We start from the raw sequence: 8,773 nt of genomic DNA on the forward strand, positions 1-8,773 counted from the left end.
CCATGATGAAGCTCTAAAAGTACTACTCATGTACGCCAGGATTTTTGGAAGACAGCTAACTTGGTCAACTGACTACAAGAGATCTATATTTGTATCCATTACAAATAAAGGTGACCCACCACAATGCTCAAATTATATAAGACTATCATTAATTTCACATGTGATTATATCATTACTTTCACATATAAGTAAAATTTTGTGGAATATCATCCCAAAATTGGTTGCAGCAGTACTTTGGCAGGGACTGCCAGAGGTTCAGGCCAGATTCAGAAAAGGCCATGGAACAAGGGAGATCATTGCTGATGTCAGATGGATCTTTGCTCAAAGCTGAGAATACCAGCAAGATGTTTCATTGTGTTTGATTGACTGTCCAAAGGCATCTGCCTCTGTGCTAATAACAAGATAAAGAACAAATGTGAGAAAATGAAAATGCCGGAACACGTCACTGCGCTCACTGGAAACTTATGTGTGGATGAAGACACAGTTGTGTCAACCTAAGAAAGGAACACTCCACGCTTTTCAATCAGGGAAGGTTTGGATCAGGTTGTTTCTTCCCACCAAACTGGTTCAGTCTACGTGCTGAGAAAATGATTAGAGAAGTTGGATTGCATAAAGAGGACTACATCTTCAGACTTACAGGAAGGCTGGTTAACAACCTTTGATATGCAGATAACACAACCTTGCTTGCTGAAAGTGAGGATTTGAGGCACTCCTGATGAAGATCAAGGATTGCAGCCCTCAGTATGGATAACAACTCAATGTCAAACAGACAAAAATCCTCACACCTGGACAAAAAGGTAACAGGATAAATGGAGAAAAGATTGGGGTTGTCAAAGATTTTTGTCTTAGAACTACAAGCAATGCACATTCAGCCTAGAGATCAAGAAATGTATTGAATTGCGTAAATCTGCTGTACAAGACCGAGGGTGTTGAAAAGCAGGTTGGTTAGTTTAAGGACTACGGTGCACTTGATTGAAAAATCAAGTCTTGGTATTTTCAATCGACTCATATGCATGTGAAAGTTGGACATTGAAGAAGGAAGACCGAAGAAGAACCGGCGCATTCGAATTGTGGCGTGAGTGAAGAATACTGAAAGTACTGTGGACTGCCACAGACACATTTGTCTTGGAGGTAGGCTGGCCAGAGTCCTTCTTGAAGGCAAGGATGACGAGGCTTCCTACTACCTACTTTGGACATGTTGTCAGGAAAGACTAGTCCCTAGAGATGGACATCAATTTTGGTACAGTAAAGGGGCAGCATAAAAGAGGAAGGCCTTCCAGAAGACAGACTGACACCCAAACTGCACCAATGGACTTTGGCAGAGAGGCAATTGTGAGGAGGCTGTAGCCCTGAGCAGTGTTTTGTTCTGTTGTGCAAAGGGTTGTGGTGGCTTGGAAGCAACTGATGGCCCCGAACAACCATTGTTTCAGAGATTATGTTGCACCTACTTTGAGAAAAGGAAAATGACTCTGATAGGAACAGATAGTCATCGTATCATTGATCACGGGCATATTGAGCCACTAAGACAAACTGATGGTTTCTGCTTGCTGTGCGCCTGCTGTGTCTGCTAACTACAGGTCAATATTTACTGCATTCAATAGTCCCAGGCTACTTGAACATCAAATTACGTCTCAGTTACATTTTAATGCGATTTGATGTATTCGTTTTTTTAAATTAGAAAACAATGTGAGTTTGCATATTGCAATATTGCATATTGCAATATCTTCTTTTCAAGAGTAGACTTTCTTCTACCAGCACCTACACTTTCATTGTGGTCAGGTGCTCCCGAGCGGATTCTGATTCAGGAAGACACTATGACACCTTCTTACATCAAACTATTTGGATTAAGTTTTTCTGTTGCTACATCGCAAGGTGCCACAAACAGCAGCTTACCACATCACCCCAAATCATGTCACATTTCTGAAAATCATAAATCTATAAATCTATCTGGGCTCCAATGGGTTCTGGGCTCACATGAAATCACAAGTTCAAAAGTAAGGTGTTGACTATGCTGGCCTCCTTACTGGAGATTCTGAGAAGAGTCCACTGCCAAACCCATTAAGTTACTGCTGCCCCTCTCCTTTATCAAATGTGATGTCCTCCTCCAGGGTCTGGCTGCTCCTTAAACTAAGGCCAAATTCTGTAAGTGGAAGTCTTTCCATCCTTGCCTCTGATGAGCACGCAGGCCACACTTCTAAAACAGAGCAGTTTGTCTTTTTAGCAGTCCATGGTACTTTCAATATTCTCTGCCAGCACTATAATTACGGTGATATTATTTTCTTTCATTTTTACCATTCTCTTGGATGTACAGTGATTTAAATTGATGTTTTTCTTGGTGACTCATGTTATTTTGCTTTTTGATGTATTTTCTGATCATATATTCACTTTTTGGAGTGTCCAAATGTTTTTTATATTTCTAATTTGTGTTATTTTGTTTTTAATTATTAAAAAATTGGTATTCTGCTTATATTCTGCATACAAGCCAGTCATCAGAAACGTATATTATAACTATATTCTTCTAGTATCTGCTATGCCTATTACTTTAATAAACAAATGTACTTTGATGATGAGGTTAAATTTTTAATAAAGATCAAATCTGCCTTTTATGTTTCCATACTTTAAAAAAAAATCAACTTATTGGGGCTCATACAATTCATCACAATACATAGATCAATTGTGTAAAGCACATCTATACATTTGTTGCCCTCATTATTCCCAATAATCGCTTTTTAATTGAAATAAAATTTTGCTATTCTTTCTGTTCCAGTAGAATACTTTTCAGTTACTGTCATTTTATCCCCAAAGATTATCTTTTTAATTTCTTAAGATTAAAAAAGATATTTTGTTGTTGTTAACTTTAGGGCTCTCTCACTGCCATCCAGTCAATGCCAACTCATAGTGACCCTATAGAACAGGGTAGAACTGCTTCTGCAAGTTTCTGAGACTGTAAGTTCCCAGAATAGAAAACCTTATCTCTCTCCTGAAGATAGGCTGGTGGTTTTGAACTTTTTACCTTGGGGTTAGCAGCCCAATGCATAATCTTTTGCCACCAGGGCTCCTCTGGTGTTCTTGTTAGGTGGCATCGAGTAGGTTATGACTCATCATCTCCCTGTCTGCAACAGACCCAAACACAGTCCCATGCTGCACCATCCTCATAATCGTTCCTGTGCATGAGCCCATTGTCGCAGCTACGGTGCCAATCCATTTCCTTGGGGGTCTTCTTATCCTTGGCTGCCCCTCTATCAAACAGGATGCCCTTCTGTAAATACAATAAAACCAAATTAACAACAAAACCAACTGCTGGTGAATGTTCAGAGCAACTGGCAGCATTCTCCTTACTGCTCACAGGGAGGAAGTAAATGGTACTGCCACCGAGAAAAGTTTGTGTTTGTTTGTTGTTATTTAGAATAATGTTTGTGTTACTATATGAACTGTAATCCCTCTCCTAGATATTAACCTCTTGGAATTGAAAATATATCCACATGGGAAATGTTAGGAAAATGGTGGCTCAAGAAAATCAAACACCCATCCCACCAAAACCACATTGAAACTCTGATGGAAACCACCTCAGTCAACTTCCTCAGGAATCCAGAAAACAAAGAGTTACAGCAATTGAACCAAAAGGAAACCAACTTAAAAACAGTAGGAAATGAGCATAAAAGTCTGCAAGGTAGTAAGGAGAGGACTGTGACATTGTGGAAATTTTGATCAGTATCATGAAACACAAGGTCCATGAATTTTTGAATGGAAAATTAATTTACTCTGTAAACTTTCACCCTGATCAAAAGTTAAGAAATAATAGACATCCCTTCTCCCTATACTTAAGCACATATACCAATAGGAAGAATGTATGGCATTTACAGGTGCCCTGTAATCACCACCACCTACACACCATACCCCAGGCCTGGCAGATTCTTAAAGACTGAAGCCCTGGTTTGAGTGTGGGGCCCAAGACCAAAGTTCCAGCAGAAACAGAAACATAAATCCTCTACCAATTAATTGATTCTAAGCCATCCTAACTGAGGTAGTTAGTTTTTTGTGCCAATCTGGCCAATAAACACAAGTGGGATAGTGGGATTAGTTGAAGGGTGGAGAGCTAAATGGCTCTGCAAGCCTCGCCTCTCTTGTCTCTTGCTCTTTCATCATCAGAACAGTGTGCGCTGCCTTGCTTGTTCTTTGCCTCGGTTTGAAAGCTATACTACCTGTAGACTGTGTCGCTGTAATTGGAGTTCCTTCAAGACCTGTTTTACCACACCATTGGAATTTACATCGCTTGAGTTGGGAACTGTCGGACCCTGTCATCTGACTGACTGTTGGTGACCTGCCTTGCTGTTTGCTGCCTGTGGCTGGATAGCCTGAATTGCTCTACAGAGGACTACCTGGTGGCCCTCAAGACTTGAAGGACTGCCAGTGTCTCACAACGGTCTCACAGGAGTGAGTTGCACTGAGCCATTTGTACTGTTTTATAATTTAAATAACTGTATATTTCTTATGTTATAGATCTAGCTATTGGTATAAATACATATAAAAGTATTTCTCTAGAAAACCCTGTCTAACACACTGATTCTGAAGGATAGAGTAGAATTGAGCCTTCAGAGTTCTGAGACTTTAAACCTCTATGGGAGCAGACAGTATGGCTGGTGGATATGAACCATTGACTTTGAACATAGCTGCCCAATACATAAGCCTCTACTTAAAGTAGACATACTTTGCAATTTCAATATGTCCTTGTCAGCTTGAAGCTGTTAGGGAGTTTCCTAAATGTCTAACACAACATAGTCATATTTTTTCATCCGACTTGCAGTCCACTCAAGGTGAAGAAGTTGTGGGCATTCTTAAACATTAGTAGGTAGAAAATAATCCCCACTGCTACATAGGACTAAAAAAGTATGCTTTAGATTTAGAATATTCTACTCAAAGCCTGGGAGAATTAGCCACCTACGCTGTATAAATATTCCTAGGTACACAGAGGGGTGTAAAAAGCCTAATGCTGGCCCAGGGGAGGCTGTATGCTCAATAAAGAAAAAATAAATCAGCTTCATCACTGATCCCATGACTCATGCAAGCAGTTAGTCAGGTCCTTTTCATGTGAATAAAGATGTTAACTAATCTGGCAATCCATTTCTTAACAACTTACTGGCATTATAATGAAAATTAAGTTGAATCTGTGAAAATTTGTGGGAAATGGAAATCTCGGTAAAGCGGAGACTTCCTATTGATCATTATGACTTATTGACCCATGTACTCAGATTTTCAAGAATCTGAGTTGGACACTGAACAGAGAAGACTGAAAAAGAGTCCATGCATTTGAATTATTTAAATTATGGTGCTGAAGAAGAATATTGAAAGTACAGCGAACTACTTAAAGGACAAACTGATCTGTTTTGGAAGAGTAAAGAAGTACAGTCAGAGCACTCCTCAGAGGCAAGGATGCCAGACACGTTGTCAGGAGGGAGCAGTCCTTGGAGAGAGGCACTATGTTTGGTGAGGAAGAGGGGCAGCACAGTAGAGGAAGACCTTCAAGGAGATGACTTTACCCAGTGCACGCAGCAATGGGCTCCAGTACAGGAACAATGGTGAGGTTGGTGCAGGAGTGAGCAGTATTTGGGTCTCGTGTGCATAGGGTGTCTGGGAGTCAGAATTGGCTGGGTGGCACCTAACAACAATAGCGATGACTTCAACAAAATTCTGTGGTTTTTCAGTGTGGCTGTAAGGAAATAATAAGGGGCCACATCTATCTTCCTCTGACTTCTTAAGGGGGAGAGAGAATTCACCACTGTTAGCATCAGCTTCCCAAGGCTGGTTCCTATTAGCCAGGGGACAGATATGCCTCCATTCTCCAACCTTTCGCACCACTTCAGTTGCCAACTCTCCCTCCCACAGCACTCTACTTCTCAACTGAATTCAATAATCCATTGCAAGGGCCACATCGAACTTACAGGCCATATTCATGATTATGGTGCTTATTTGGGAAGTTAAGAGGTTACAAATTTACGTAACACCTCATCATTTGATTTCCCTTTTGACCCATTTTTAAGTGGTTTCAACTTTAAAATTTTCTGCTTTCTTTTCAATTAACGTTTTTCTCTGTTATATTTTGTCATTGTTGTATTTTTGGTTGTAATTTGTTTTTTTCTTGTTTTTGTTTTGTATGCTTTTCTTTATGTAAAATCCAAGATAGGCAAATCGAGAGACAATAACTAGATTACCAGTAGTCATTACCTAAGGGTATGGCAGAAGAGTTGGGTGGGAAATGGGCAGTTAACAACGAGTACAAGATAGAAGACCATGCTCTGAAATGGATTGTGGTGATGATTGCACAAGTCTTTTTAATATGATTGACTATTAAATTGTATGATGTGTGAATATATGCCAATAAAAGTAGTTTTTAAAAGCATCTACGTGACAGCAATAGGTTCTTTTTGCTCTATTTGGGGTTTTTTGTTTGTTTGTTTGTTTGTTGTTGTTTTTTATATTAAAACCAACCTACATGAATTTGCAGAAAAGTTTTTAACCCAGGAATTGAAATGTGCAATGCTATATGTAGTGACAACTTCAAATTTGATTTAATGCTGAAGTTGTCTCAGTCCCTCCCCTTCTTAGGCTTGCTGTACTTGGGAAATCTAGATTCTTGGCTTGAGATTTGATTGACTTATAACCTCTTTTATCATATTCCTTGACTTTTCTTTCTGCCTTCGACTTCTCTTTCTGTATAGAAGTTGTATTGCCTCATTCATGTACGGTGGACAAAGACCTGAGGGAGGGAATAGCTATATTAAGGTTTCTATTATTTTTATACAATCATGTGGTCTATTATTCTGATACAGCCTTTTCTTTGATTTTGTTTTAAATATCCTGAGACCCTCAACACATGTTCCAAGATATCTCTCATTTATGTTTCCCTTGATGGAGGGAGCTTATATGTCCTTATGCATTCATAAATCTGACAATAACTCCAGATGCATTCTATTAAGGTCTATTAACCTACTTAAACGATTCCTTCTGAGATGATCCAGCATAAACCATCATTTTTCTCTCATTGATTTGTGATTGGCTTTCATTTCAGGAACTAGCACTCATATATCCATTTATTTACAGATTTTTGGAGTATAGTCACTTTGAAAAATATAGTTTTCTTTTTGGCGTTCATATATTTCTTTTAGATTGTTATGCATATAAAAACCAGCCACTGAATTCTGAATCTCTAAAGAATGCATAAAAAAGCTGTGGAGAGTGTTCTTAACATCATTTTTTCCACTGCTAATGATGAAATTCAAGAATCTCCACTCTTCACTCTTAAGGGAAATGAGATTCTCAGAACAGCTCTTTCTAAAAAATACCCTTAAACCACTCCCCCGTTCAGTTAACTAATTCTACTGTAGCATTGTTATTGTTGGAAAGTGTAGTAATTTGGAGATAGCTTCTTTAAAAGTATATCACACTATGGCATGATACTTTGGAACATAGGTCTTTTTCTTTCTTTCTTTCTTTCTTTCTTTCTTTCTTTCTTTCTTTCTTTCTTTCTTTCATTCATTCTTGGCTTCTTTCAGGAAACCTCCATCTCACATGTGCTTAGCACATGTTCCTGGAAGCAGTCCTATAATTGTATGTGACAGCATAGAATTTCTCCATAGGGTTTTCTGAACTGTAATCTGGTCTTTCTTCTGTGGTAATTCTGGCTGAGTTAGCTGCCAGCCAACCTTTTAGTTATCACCTAAGCGTGTAACTATGGATTCACCAGGATTTCTTTATCTGTGCTCTTAGATTAAACTTTTCATCATGTGCTTCTCTTGACATAGAGTTCAAGTAATATATTCAACTGTGATCTTTTTTTGGTATGTTTATTAATTTAAGCTTGTTCTGAAACCACCCTAACTGTTAAATACCAAATATTCATAATCCTTATTATAAAACACACATGCACTCACACACACACTCTCTCTCTCTCTCTGTGCACTTGCTTTCTGGCTCTCTCCATTAATAGATCTCTGGGAGGTAGTGTCATCTCTTTGGCATGTTCTCTTTGACAGTTCCTTCCAATTCCTTCTATTGGTCACTTAAAAAGTGTTTGTTAGACAATAGATTTTAGAAAGTTATAGACTATGTTGTGCTCAACAGTTGCCAGATTTAAAAAAAGAATGTATATAAATTAGAATATGAGAAAATCATACTTCTACTGAAAGAGGTTTATTTAAAATTCAAACTTAACTTAATATCATGCACTATTTATTAAATCTAATAAACCTGCAGAAAGTGCATGATTAATGAACATTTTTACCTCAATACTACCAATTACATCATTTCTGTTCATTCCTCTGTAAACAGCAGTGAATAGAATCGTGCGCAACTTCTATCAGATTTCAATTTTATAAATTGTCCTCATTCTGCTTTCATACTTGCTATTGAGTCAATGTCTCCAAGGGCTATAGTTCTAGACAAATTGACTATTTGAGACAATGTATTTGATTAAAACAACCCATTTGTTTATGTTTCCAGCAAAATTAATGATGAAATCTATAAATATCTAACTATGAGTCCTGGTGGCATAGAGGTTATGAATTGGGCTGTGACCTTTGAGGTCCAAAGTTTGAAAATACCAGCTGCTCCTCAGGAGAAAGACAAGACTACCCACTCCTATAACAAGTTACAGTCTGAGAAACCCACACAGGCAGTTCTACTCTGTTCCGTAAGGCCACTATGAGTCAGAATCAACTCAATGGCAGTGAGTTTTGTTTGGCTTAAATATTTTAAAGTCTCTTGTTTCATCCTGAAT

The sequence above is a fragment of the Echinops telfairi genome, unplaced genomic scaffold (genome assembly GCF_000313985.2).
Source record: "Echinops telfairi isolate 266 unplaced genomic scaffold, ASM31398v2 ScPeMD7_4;HRSCAF=17, whole genome shotgun sequence".
Taxonomy (NCBI): domain Eukaryota; kingdom Metazoa; phylum Chordata; class Mammalia; order Afrosoricida; family Tenrecidae; genus Echinops; species Echinops telfairi.